Genomic DNA, 13,969 nt, shown 5'->3' with positions numbered 1-13,969 from the left:
ACGTCACGTATCACTCAGTTCTCTGACACGTTTCCTATGATTTTTAATGGTTGACACGTCCTCCATCCACATGTGCACAAATTTAACATTGTTACTCAATTTTAACGACAGGGGTTAATTTCAATGAAATTGACACTTTTAAGGACCCAATTGGGAAGTTTTATAAGAAGGGGACCAAAATGGAAAGACCTTACGAAAATAGGGACGCCTAAGTAGTTTTAACCTAATTCATAATAAATGACTGAACCTTTTATCTCGTAAATAATGTCTTCTTTTATACATGTTACATGGGTTTTTTCTTAATGGGTTTTCATTAGGCCTAATCTTGGGATACCTATGTAAAGTTCTATTTAGGGTTTTTAATCTTCTGATTATCTAAATCATGTTCTTAATCAAGGTCAAGATGATTTTTTCTACTTGAAATGGCATCTCATCTCGATAATATCTTGTATATATGTGAGTTAATTGTTAATTTTTTTTTGTTGGCTATGAATGATCCTAATTTAATTTGCATATAAACGGACAAAAGGGGACGATAGGACTCTATGAAGGAGAATAAAAAAGTATCCTCTTCGTTAACTTTTATTGGTTCTTAATAAATAGATTTTATGCCTAATTGAAGGTGAGAGACCTCCAAGATCCTATGTGATACATAGATCTAATAAAAAAATAAGTCTGTATAAGATAAACTTTGGATGACTCTAATATTATCTTAAGTAGGATTGTCAAAGTAGGCCAACTCAACTCATATGGATTGTTTTATCACTGATTGAGCTAAAATAGATAGATTAAATTCCACTTACTTAAAAAATTTGTAATATGATTCAATCCACTACGAGTTGGTGTGTTAGTGAGTTGCTTACATACAAATATTTTGTTTTTGTAATTTATTTTATAATTTTATTATAATACAATAATAATTGATTAAGTCAATTCATTTTGTTTATAGTAGTACAATCAAAGTTTTATCTAATTCTCTAAATAAAGATACACTAGTTAAAAATTAAAATATCAATAAATATATATATATATATATACATATATATATATATATATAACTTGAGAAACAAATAAATTAAATATCTAAAGTATTCAAATATTATTTAACATTACTCTACTACTTAAAAATATCGAGTTGTAAATAATATAATTAGAAGTTGTAAAAAATTTCAATAAAACTTATGAAAAATTAGCAAGTTTGGAGTTAATCCACTTCAACTTAGTTTGAACATGTTTAATTAAGTTGAATTCACTTAAACCTTAGTTTAAAAATATTAAAATTTTCTAATTTAACCTAAATTGAATCTATGGTGAACAAGATTGAGTGATATTACAATTTATTTTGATATTTTAATCTTAAAATATGAATTTGAAATGTAATTCAACTTTATAAAACTAATTGAATTAATACGTTACTAAAGATTAATCTATAATTTGATAGTTAAATATATTAATATATAATTTGATAACTAAATATATTAATCGATGATATGACAGCTAAATATATTATATTATAAAGTTTAATTTTTAAGCTTTTAGTTTTGATTATGATGGAAATACATAATTTCAATCTATTAAATGCAATTTTATTTGTGTAATATTATAGAAAAAATATTGTATTTTTTAAAAAATAAATAATGTAATAATATTTTTAAATATAAGTTGGTAACATTGTTACTTCTATTAAAAAAGCTATAATGTCTTTTTATTTAAAAAGTTACTAAAATTTTTAACAATATTTTTATAATCACTACAGGAAAACAATAAGTTGTTAGCTAAAAGTTCACACACAAAACTGAAAATGTTGACACTAACAAAAGAAAAGTGTTGATTTTACATTCCAAAAATGACAACCTTATGTATAGACACTAATAAAGTAGTCAATCAAAAGAAATGGAGTTAGCTAAGCCAAATTAAACCATATAAACACTTAAAAACTATATAATATTGATTAAAGATTATTTTCCCTAGATCGACGACGTTAAGTAATTTTAAGTTAATAGACTAAATCAATGTTAAATGAGTGAACTAAAATATTTAGATTATCTTCACTAAATCCATTTTAGTGTGAATATTGAAAAGTTTAAGTCCAAAGTAAATTAGAGTATCACTTATATATTTTTTAGATTTATTTCTAGTCATATGTATTAATTTTTTAACTTGAAAAATAACATAAACAAATATAATTAGGTTTTAAAATGTATTACAATTTTTCATCCTTCAAATAGTCTAAAATAACTACAATAATAATAATTATTTTAAGTAAAAGACTAGAAAGACACTTCACAAACTAAAAAACAAAATCCAAAGTAAAAAACTTCCTTTAACAATTCCAACAAATCATAAAAACAATGAAAAAAACAAATGAAAGAAAGATTTAGTATTATCACACAAATAACACAAAAAATATATAAAACCACTCATTTTGTTTTAAACTTCGAATCAGTAAGTAAACTCCTATATAACAATTTTCGAAGAACCAAAATTTTATCAAGTCTCACCTCATCCAACCTAAATGAAATTCTCCCACATTTCATATTAAAAAAATAAAACACTTTTTACAACTTTTAAAAGCACAAGAACATCATTTAGAATTCAATTAGACACAACTTCTTCATTAACCATTAAATAAAAAAAATAACATAAACTATAAAAAGAAAAAATAAATCAATGATTATCCAGACTAATTTAATAATATATTATAATTTTATGTCAAAATAAAATATTCTAACCAATTTAAATATAAAAGTATTTTCGATATCAACATGATATATATCCTTAATATCATGCCACATTAAAGAATATTTCTGATAGTTAATCCTAAAAAATTGAATATACAAAAGTTATTACTATTGAATGTTGTAATGATAATAGAGAACAATCAAGCATATAAAACGGAGACCTATCAGAATTTTAGTTATATTGAAATCGGGATAAACAAATATTCACATCAACATCATATTGACAAAGTTACACTTGATCTCAATAGTGTGAAACACAACACATCCTTTAAATCTATCGATGAAAATTAATATTTCAAAATACACTATCGCGTTATATATATAATGAACATATTTATAATTATACAATCCAAAATATAAGTTTAGATTTCATAATTCAACAATATATTCTAAATTATGTAATATGGAATATGATTTCAAATTAATTATAAAATTTTATAGGGAAAAAAAGACATATTACTCGTACTTTTCCCAATGTAGTAAAAGAAGAAAGTAACTATGATGTTGTACCTAAACAATTGTTTTCTTCTCTTTGTCTACCAGAGGTGGCCCCTGACTTGGTTAAGGTAATTGCTGCCTGCACCCATCAATTTTTACATGCTGTTAGAAAATAAATGATATTTCGAGATTATTGAAAAAATATATTATTACTATTATAATTGATTTGTAGTAATAATGTTATATTATTATAGAATATTTATAGAGGTAAAATAACATAATTATAGATTCTCTCTTGTATATATCCCTATTTTCTTTCTTTATATGGTATCAGGAGCAGGAACGATCCTCTACTCAGTTTTTTTCTATCCTTATTCTCATGGTTAGAAATGAATCAAATTCCAACAGTTCTTATTCTCTCCATCATTCTGACATCCTGGAATGGTTCTTGTTTCCAAACCTCTAGATGAACACAATTATTCAACTTGGTGCAGAGCCATGGTCATCTCTTTGAATGCAAAATCGAAATTGGGTTTTGTTGATGGAACTCTTACGACACCTTCTTTTAATGCCAAACTAGAAGAATATACAACATGGAAAAAATGCAATAACATGGTGTTATCTTGGATCTATAATTCTTTGGCTTCTAATATTGTCGATAGTGTTATTTTCTATGACACTGCTCATGAAGTTTGGGTAGGTCTTCAAAATCGTTTCTCTCAAAGCCACGCACCACGAATTTTTCAGATTGAGAGAGACATTGCTTGCTTGGCTCAAGATCAAATGATAGTTGCAGCCTATTACACGAAGTTAAAAAATTTATGGGATGAGTTAGGCTCCTATAGTAATGCAACTTGCACTTGTGGAGCTGATAGTAAAAGGCGCAAATTGATGCAGTTTCTTATGGGGTTGAATGACTTTTATAGTGCTATTCGTGGCCAACTCCTTTTAATGAATCCATTGCCTGATGTTACACAAACTTATTTTTCCATCATTCAAGAAGAAAAACAGCGACATTTGTGCACTGCACGTGACACAATAGAAGCTTCAGCCATGACTGTTCAAAAAAATGAACCAGTAACCCTTGTTGTTCGACGCAAACAAGGCTCTTCTTCTCATCTTAATTCATCTAATCGAAATTCGCTATATTATTCTCACTGTTATAGAGATCACATGTTGGAAGTTACATGGTTATCCTCCTGAACACCAAAGCATGGAACAACCAAGAATGCTTACTCTAAGCACAATGGGAGTAGTCAGTCTTTAGCTAATATTGTCATAGCGACTCCAATGATGCAACACATACAGTATGCATGCATGGATTAACTGAATTGCAACTCCAACAAATGTTGTCTATTATACAAGGTAATGAATCATCTCAATCAGCTAATCTTAAGGCCAACAACGTCAATGTTTCTTTAGGTTTGTCACCACCCAAACTTATAATTGATAATAGGGCTACCGATCACATTATTTCTTCACCAACCTTGCTTGTTAATAGTAAAGAAAACACTTCTTTACCACCAGTTGTTATGCCAAATGGTGACCGGGCCCCACTTATCTCTACTGGCACTCTACCTTTGAACCCAATTATTTATTTAAAAAATGTGCTTGGGGTGTCGTCTTGTAAAGTAGATTTGATGTCAATAAATCGAGTCACATGAGATTTAAACTGTTCAGTAACCTTTTTTCCTTTTGGGTGTATTTTGCAAGATTTGATGACGAGGATGACAATTGGTTTGGGTAAACGAGGCGGACTCTATTACTTGGTTGCAATGACATCAAACAAGTCACAAACTCCCATTCAATCCATAGCAGCTCATGTCACCGAGTCATCTCCTCCTTCAAACACTTCTACTACCTTATGGCATCGACGACTAGGACATTTATCTCCATCTAGATTAGATTTCATGGCTAAAACTTTGTTAAATCTCTCTTTAGAGTCAAATAAAACTTGTGATGGTTGTACTCTTGCAAAATAGACACAACTTCCTTTTCCAACTAGTTCTATTTCTTCAATTAAACCTTTTCAATTACTTTATTGTGATATTTGGGGACCATATAAAGTTCCTTCTCTTTCTGGTGCTAGGTATTTTTTGACTATTGTGGATAATTTTTCTCACTTTACTTGGGTTTTTTTCATGCACCATAAAAGTGAAACCTAACATCTTCTTATAAATTTCTTTTCTTTTGTCAAAACTCAATTTAATACCAATATAGCCAATATTTGGGTTGACAATGGAAAGAAATATTTTTCTCTGCGAGATTTTTTTACACAACAAGGTACCACTTACCAACATTCTTGCACTTACACACCTCAACAAACAGGGTTGTCGAGCGCAAACATAGACATATCCTTGAGTCAGCACGAGCTCTTCGTTTTCAAGCTCATCTTCCTTTACAATTTTGGGCAGAATGTGTTTCCACTACTGTCCATATAATTAACCGGTTGCCCACACCTGTTCTTTCACGCAAGACACCTTTTGAACGCTTATATAGTAAAATCCCTTCTTATTCACACATTAGAGTTTTTGGATGTCTTGCTTATGCTACTAATGTTCATGTCTTGCTTATGATACTAATGTTCATGTTTCTCATAAGTTTTCTCCTCGTGCCCAAAGATGTGTTTTTCTTGGTTACCCTCTTGGCCAAAAAGCTTACAAGTTATATGATCTTGAAACTCACCAAGTCTTCCCTAGTCGTGATGTTGTCTTCCATGAGGCTATTTTTCCGTATGAGAATCATGCCTTCCATTACTTCCCCACCTATGGTTCCCTTGTGTCGTTCTCAACGATCTCATGGTCCTCCTATGGCTTTGCAAGATTATATTTGCAATCAAGTAGTGTCTCTCAACCCATTGTCATCCTCATCATGATTTCCAAATAAAGGTACATGATATCCTCTCTACAATTTTATCTTATGACCGTTACACACCTCAACATCGTTCTTTTCTTGTCGTTATTACTAATGATATTGAACTTGCATGTTATGATCAAGCTGTTTCTCACACTCTTTGGCAAGAGGTAATGAAATCTGAGTTGGCTGCTTTAGAGGCCAATAGTACTTGGTTTATCACCACTCTTCCTCCTAAAACGCAGGCTATTGGTTGTCGTTGGGTGTGCAAAATCAAGCGCAAATATGACGATTCTCTTGAACGGTATAAGGCTCGTCTAGTTGCAAAGGGATATACCTAACTAGAAGGTATTGATTATCATGAAACTTTTTCACCTACTGCTAAAATGGTTACAGTACGGTGTTTATTAGCTTTGGCTGTTGCTCAACATTGGTCTCTTCATCAGCTTGATGTCCATAATGCTTTACTTCATGGTGATCTTTCTGAAGAAATCTATATGTCCCTTCCTCCCAATTTTCAGCGACAGGGGGAGAATCTTGTGTGTCGCCTCAACAAGTCCTTATATGGATTAAAACAAGCATCTCGTCAATGGTTTGTCAAATTCTCTATAGTTATTCAAAGTGTTGGTTTTATTCAATCAAAAGCAGATTACTCATTATTTACATGTACAAAAGGCAAGTCCTTTACCGCTTTGTTGATCTATGTTGATGATATTCTCATAACTGGTAATGATCCTATTGCAATATCCAATCTTAAACAATTTCTACACAATCGTTTTCGGATAAAAGATTTGGGTGATCTTAAATTTTTTCTATGTATTGAGGTCTCTCGTTCTAAGAAAGGTATCTTCATATCACAAAGGAAATACACTTTGAAAATTGTTATAGATGGTAGGTGTGGATTTTCCCATGCAACAAAATATGAAGCTTTCTGATGAAGGGTAACTATTAAAGGACCCCTCAATATACAAGTGATTTGTTAGTCGCTTAATTTATTTGACAATTACACGTCCAAATATCACCTATGTTGTACACATACTGAGCAAATTCATGCACGCTCCCTGCAAGCCTCATATGAAAGCTGCAATGTGTATGCTACGATATTTAAATAATCCAGGTCAAGGTTTGTTTTTTCCTTCACAAAATGATTTATCTTTGCATGCTTTCTATGATTCAGATTGGGGAGGTTGCCCAGTATCCCGAAAATCAACTACAGGTTATTGTGTTTTTTTGGGATCTTCCCTTATCTCTTGGCGAACAAAGAGGCAGAAGACAGTTTATTTATCCTCAACAGAAGCTGAATATAGAGCATTGACTGATACTTGTTGTGAGTTGACTTGGTTACGATCATTGTTGAAAGATTTACGGATATTGCATCCTAAACCAGCATTGTTATACTGTGATAATAAAGCAGCCTTACACATTGCAGCTAACCCGGTATTCCATGAAAGAACTAGACATATAGAGATGGATTGTCACTTCATTCGCGATAAGATTCAAGATGGCTGAGTTGCAACTAAATATGTACCTTCAGCTGAACAACTTGCCGATGTGTTCACCAAACCACTGGAAAAAGAAGTGTTCTTTATCACCAAACCACTGGGAAAATAAGTGTTCTTTATCATGAAACGTAAGTTGGGAGTTCTTGATATTCACTCTCCAACTTAAGGGAGAGTCTTAGAAAATAAATTATATCACAATATTATTGAGATAATATATTGTTATTATTATAACTGATTTGCAGTAATAATGTTACATTATTATAGAATATTTATAGGGATAAAATATCAGAATTATAAATTTTCTCTTATATATATTTTTCATATTTTATTCAAAATGAAAAAAACATATTTTTTTCTATTTTTTTTCTTTACACATGCAGTATACATTTTTGAAAATTCAATTTTTTTTTTTTTGTGTGTTTATTTGATAGTTCTGTGAGACAGTGGTGAACTGGTTGAAAGTGTTTTCGTGTACGGGATTTTTGGGAAGCTTTAGTGGGTTTAAAGTGTTCCAGAATAATGGTTTCGGGGTATATTTGGTGGTTTGGGTTCCGGAAACAGAGATCTGGAAGCCTACATATGCTTTCCAGAAAAGGTCATTCCGGAAGCGTCTATGCAATATTCATTTCTCTCTGCATCTGCAACTCTAATCTCTCTGCATCAGCAACTCCTTTTGGGTATGTCTTACACTTTTTCGTCAATTTGTGTTTTGTTGAGGGAAAATTTCATGGATGTTGATTTCAGAGTACAGAACAATTTGTGAAGGTGGATTAATAGGGAAACTCACTGCTAGCTGCATTGTACAGTGAATAAGAAGAAGAAAAGGGTAAAAAAATCCATAAGATTAGTTTTGATATTTAATGGGGTGTGGGTTGAAATTTGGGGGGTGCAGGTTGCCATTGGTTAAAAATGTTAGAAAAGAAGTTCGATAAATGGGCTGGGCCTTAGAAATTGGACCTTATCACAATGATAGGTTGTTTCTTTCTGCGTCCCATAAAAACCATAACCCTCAGACTACTCTTCAATAAAACTATAATTAAAAACAAGTTATTCCTACACTTTGAGATTTGGAAGGAAATATATATTTTAGAATATATTTAAAAAATAGAAAACGTGTATTTTTAAAATCTAAAACTATCTTTTAAATTGTACACTATGAAATGCATTGATTCTAAAATGCACAATGCTTTCTCTCCCATACTTCTTTTTGTCCTATAAAAGTATCATTTCATCACAGGAAGAAAAAGGGAGATGCCTCCAGAAACAACACAATCCTAAGTATCTCATATTCGAGAATATGCCCTACGATAATGAGTGAGCTGTGGTGGCAATTATATTTTTCCATATTAATATTTTCTTATGTATTTTCTGTAAAGACCAATAAAATATAAGTCATAGTATTAAGTTTTTAAATAATAAATAATAATTTACCTTATTAAATTTTAAAACAATATATTATTTTTATATGATTACATTTATTTTAAAATTATATATATATATATATATATATATATATATATATATATATATATATATATATATATATATATATATATTACCGTGTAGAAGACAAACAAAAATACTAACAACTTTATTTTGTTGTAATTGTACAATTATTTCTACCATGTTTAAATTTAGTAATTAAAGCTGTGTGTCTTCTGTACTTATATATATGAATGTGAAATTATTTTTTTGTTTCCACGTTTATTTTTAATTTTAAATATTTTCTTTTAAATTCAAATAATTATTTGATTAATTTTACCGATTTTAGTTTTTTAAATTTAACTATTTTTAAAATATAAAAATAATTATAAAATAAATAAAAAATATTTATAATAAAATTATAAATAATATTTATATTTATATTCATAATTATAATAATAATAACCATAACAATAATAATAATAATAATAATTTTACTTTTTATATCATAATAAAATAACACATATTTTCACTAGTATATATATATATATATATATATATATATATATATATATATATATATATAAAGAAGTTAATAACTAAAAATATTATACCCACTTTATATTATAACCATATTAAATTCATATGTATTATTATTATTATTACTACTAATGATTAATTTTTATGGAAAGAAGTAATTTATTTTATCCATTCTCCGTCAGCGAACAGCGAATCAGAATCTTACTAATTATAATACCTCACCATTGATTTTTCTAACCCAATTAATAAGCATACTAATCATTATTACTTGTTATTAGTTTTTTTGTATACTATTTTATTATACAAACAATTACTATGCCAATATATAAAACAGTTTATTCAAAATATTTAATAGTGTTATGGACTTTATATCCCAACAACCAGACAACAGACTTTTGAAAAATGATTAGATTGGCTGTTGCGGTGTAGTTTAATCACAACTAGAAACACAAAGAAAGGACAACTAGTAAATCTAGGTTAACACTATTTTTATTATATAAATAAATATATAACTTTACTGTCTATTTTATTTTGTTGATAAATATTTTAAAAATTAATTTTTTTAAGTCATTTGACTTTTTAATTTTTTATATATATTTATTTTACTGTCACATGAAAATTATTTCATTTTTTCTAATTTATATTTATTTTACTACCACGTGTATATAAAATTTAATTTACTTTTTATCTATTTATGTTATTTTTAAATTAATTTGCCTACACTACTTTTTTATTTTCCATTTTATTTTTTATAATTTCCAATCAATAAATTATTAAAGAACATCGTATATTTAAAATATAAATTGTAATATCTTCAAAAATTAAGTATTAAATATAGTAGAGTATTTCAAATAATGATCCTTCATTGTTTTATTTCAAAAATATCAACCGTATAAATAAAAATTACTAATCAAGAGTTTCATTATCTAAGTTATTTCTCTAAAACTTTTTCCCTTAAAGTTGTGTTGTTACAATGAAGGAGTTTTCTTCACTCATTTGGGGTATAAGTCTTCTCTCAGTGGTATTGAGGGTATATTTTAAAATTTGGCGTTTTAGGCGTTGTGAGGGAGACCGACGTGGTAGCGGAATGAATCTTCCGTTTTGGCGTTTTAAGGTTCTGAAATTTGAAAATTTGGGATTTATTTTTGTGCTTAATTTTTTTATCTTGAAACTGGGGTTTAGGGATTCAAAGTTGAGTTTTGGATTTCTTCTTTTTGCCATTGCAGTGTTTTTAGATTTCTGCTTTAGAAATCTTCCGCCAAGGTTTCTAATTCTTGCAGTTCTGGTTCTCGATTATTGTTGGTGGTTACGCAAGAAGAGCAACCATGGGGTTGTGTTGGCCGGCGTTGGCAGCTTCATGCTGAAGGTATGCTAAATCTGCAATTATAAGTGAGCTAGTTAGTTCTTGGTGATTGTTGGTGGTTACGCAAGAAGAGCAGCCATGGGGTTGCGTTGGCCGAATTTAGTAGCTTCATGCTGACGGTATGCTAAATTTGCAGTTATAAGTGAGCTAGCAAAGGCTTCACCCAAATGTGTGTACCAAACATCCACTTTCCAACCTATAAAAAACAACACTATCTATATTAATAGAAGTGTTTCAGGAAGCAACAATGAAAGCAATGCCCAAAATGGGAGCAACACAGCAGTTAATGCTGGAGGAACAAGCATGGAAAGCAAAAATGAACTCTTTGGAAATAATGGCAGTAGCGATGCTAGTGGAAGTAGAACGGTTGACGTTAGCATGGTGGAGGAGGTTCGTGTTGGTGAAGATGGTGAGGTAGAAAACAAGTTGAGTCGGTTTCAAAAAAAGAGAAAATCATGTGGTACACCATTAGCCACTTCTACCTCTTTTTAGCGGTATTAGTTTTGGAGGACGAAATATTACAGATTCCTTAAGGATAAGGATGAAAGTGTACCAAAGTTTGAAAGATGGACTAAATCTAAAATCGCTTGATGTACTGTAAAATTCTCAAAAAACTTATTATATTATTTTATCTATTTGATGTGATTTTAAATTGATTTAGTAAAATTACAAAATATTTTATGGTTTAATATTTAATAAATAGAATGTTTTCTTAAATTTAAAATTTTCATATCAATCTCAAAAATTTCAATAATCCATGATATGCATTTTAAAAAATTATTAATTTTTAAAATAAATTAATAATTACTTCTTTTAAAGTGTGTTTTTAGACGCATTTTAGTTATCATTAAAAAAAATAATGTATTTTTAATATATTTAATATCAAAGGATAAGTTATATTTAAAATATTATCTTATTGATTCTATATTACTTTTTTTCATTTTTAATTTTATCCATTTATAACTTCTAAGTACTTTGTGATTTGATAAATTATTAAATAATAACCTATATTAAATTATTAATTATTTCCTATACTATTTTTTTTTCATTTTTAATTTTATTCTTTATGATTTATAGTTATTTAGTTGATCATTGAATAAAATTAAATTTAGAAAAATATATTTTACTTTTATTTCTTAAAACAATATTATTTAAAAAAATAATAATATATTATTAACAATACAAACGGTTTATACTGTCATGTAATAAATCCTATGGATTTTTTTTTTCTTAATCAACTTAAAAGATCATAGAGATTCTTAAAAATTATTTTAAAAATTAGTTAATTTTTAAAATAAATTAATAATTCCTTCTTTTAATATTTGTCCTTAAATACATTTTAATCATGATTAAAAAATTTATCTAATGTATTTTTAATATACTTATGATTAAATAATAACTTATATTTAAAGTATAAATTCTTTTTTTCATTCTTAATTTCACTCTTTCATAATTTCCAATCACATGGTTATCTAATATGTTATTAATGATTAACTTATATTTAAAGTATTAAACTTTTTCATACTATTTTTTAATTTTTAATTTTTAAATTTTAATATTTTAATAACTTTGTCATATAATAGAATTCAATTTTAAAAAAATATATTTTAGTTTTATGTCTTAAAATAATATTTTTTAAAAATAATATAAATTAATTAATAATATAAAGTATTTACATTTTCATATAAAATATTATCATATAATAATGTTATTTTATCATCAATAAAAAATTATATTTATCCTTATTATATAAATATTTTTATTGTTGAATATTATATTTTTATTATGTAAAAATTAATATATATATATATATATATATATATATATATATATATATAATTATAATGTATATATTAATTAGACGAGAATAAAAAAATATTAGACAAAAATAATTTATAGTTAAAGTATTAATTTTTTTTAAACTATATTTTTTATTTTTTATTTTATTTTTTTGTGATTTCTATTTATTTAGTCATTTAATAAAATAAAATTTAGAAAAGTATATTTTACTTTTATTTCTTAAAACAATATTATTTAGAAAATACTATAATATTATTTAGAAAATATCATGTATTTATTGATAATATAAATGGTTTACACTATAATATAAAAAAGGAAAATGATATTTTGACAAACGAGATTGGACAAATTTTTGACAAACACTACGTGTCAGCGTGTCATTGGTTTAGCATTTTGAATAAAAAAAAAAATTTGAAATGACGTGGATTAGCAGTGTCTGACAGAGAGAGGGCATTGAAACATTTTGAAATCACATTTCATTTTCAGATTTTGAATTCACTTTTCATTTTGAAACCCTAGAGAGAGAAAGTCTCCATCCCAACCATCAAAGCTCTGTGACCTTGCCACACCGTCGATCGCCGCCGGTTAACCGTCGTCGGAGGACCACCGATCAAAGCTTTGCCACCGATCAAAGCTCTGTCACTGTTCAACGACCAAACCCCCTTGACCACTCCACTGTCGTTCGCCGTTGAACGGCCAGCGGAGGTCCACCAAGAGGCGGTGCCGCCGTTGAACCCCCTTCATTTCATCATATTTTGGGTACTTATACAACTTTTATTGAACTTGGTTATATGATTCATTTTGTGTGCAATTATTTGTTTGTAGGAGGAACTTCAAGACATTAGGGAGAACTATGTTTGTGATCCTCATAATGTGAGGCGAAAAAGAACTCTTGCAATATATACAGTTCATGTATTACATTTTGATGAAACAAATGTATTATTAATATTTATTAGTAATGCAATTTGAACAATACAATGATGATTATGTTAGATTTCGTAATGATTTTGACATGGTTTAATACAACACTGACCATTATTTGTGTCCGATATTTGTTGCACAATGTCCAGGAATTGTTTTTCATAATGTGTGTTTAAGGTGCTATTTACAAGGTCTTATTTCTGCACTAAATATATGCATTTCAAAATAAGTCTGATTAAAACATTCCCTTTTCGTGCAAGAACTTAGCCACAACTACCCACTTAAAATGCTTCTGCTACCACTAAAATCTGTGCACCATGACTTCAAACATAAACGTTTTCTTGGGGATGGAGTGCAATGTAAATGTCTCATTAAAACTTATTTAATGA

General features: G+C 28.3%; 1 pseudogene; it reads left to right on the top strand.

Annotated features, from left to right (window-relative positions):
• Positions 1-3,620: 3,620 nt before the first annotated feature.
• On the top strand, positions 3,621-11,351 carry LOC106779775 (annotated as a pseudogene).
• The last annotated feature ends 2,618 nt before the right edge of the window (positions 11,352-13,969 follow it).

Source organism: Vigna radiata, unplaced genomic scaffold (assembly GCF_000741045.1).
Source record: "Vigna radiata var. radiata cultivar VC1973A unplaced genomic scaffold, Vradiata_ver6 scaffold_161, whole genome shotgun sequence".
Taxonomy (NCBI): Eukaryota; Viridiplantae; Streptophyta; class Magnoliopsida; order Fabales; family Fabaceae; genus Vigna; species Vigna radiata.
The sequence above is the reverse complement of the archived record's forward strand: the minus strand, read 5'-3'. Positions and strand labels throughout refer to the sequence as shown.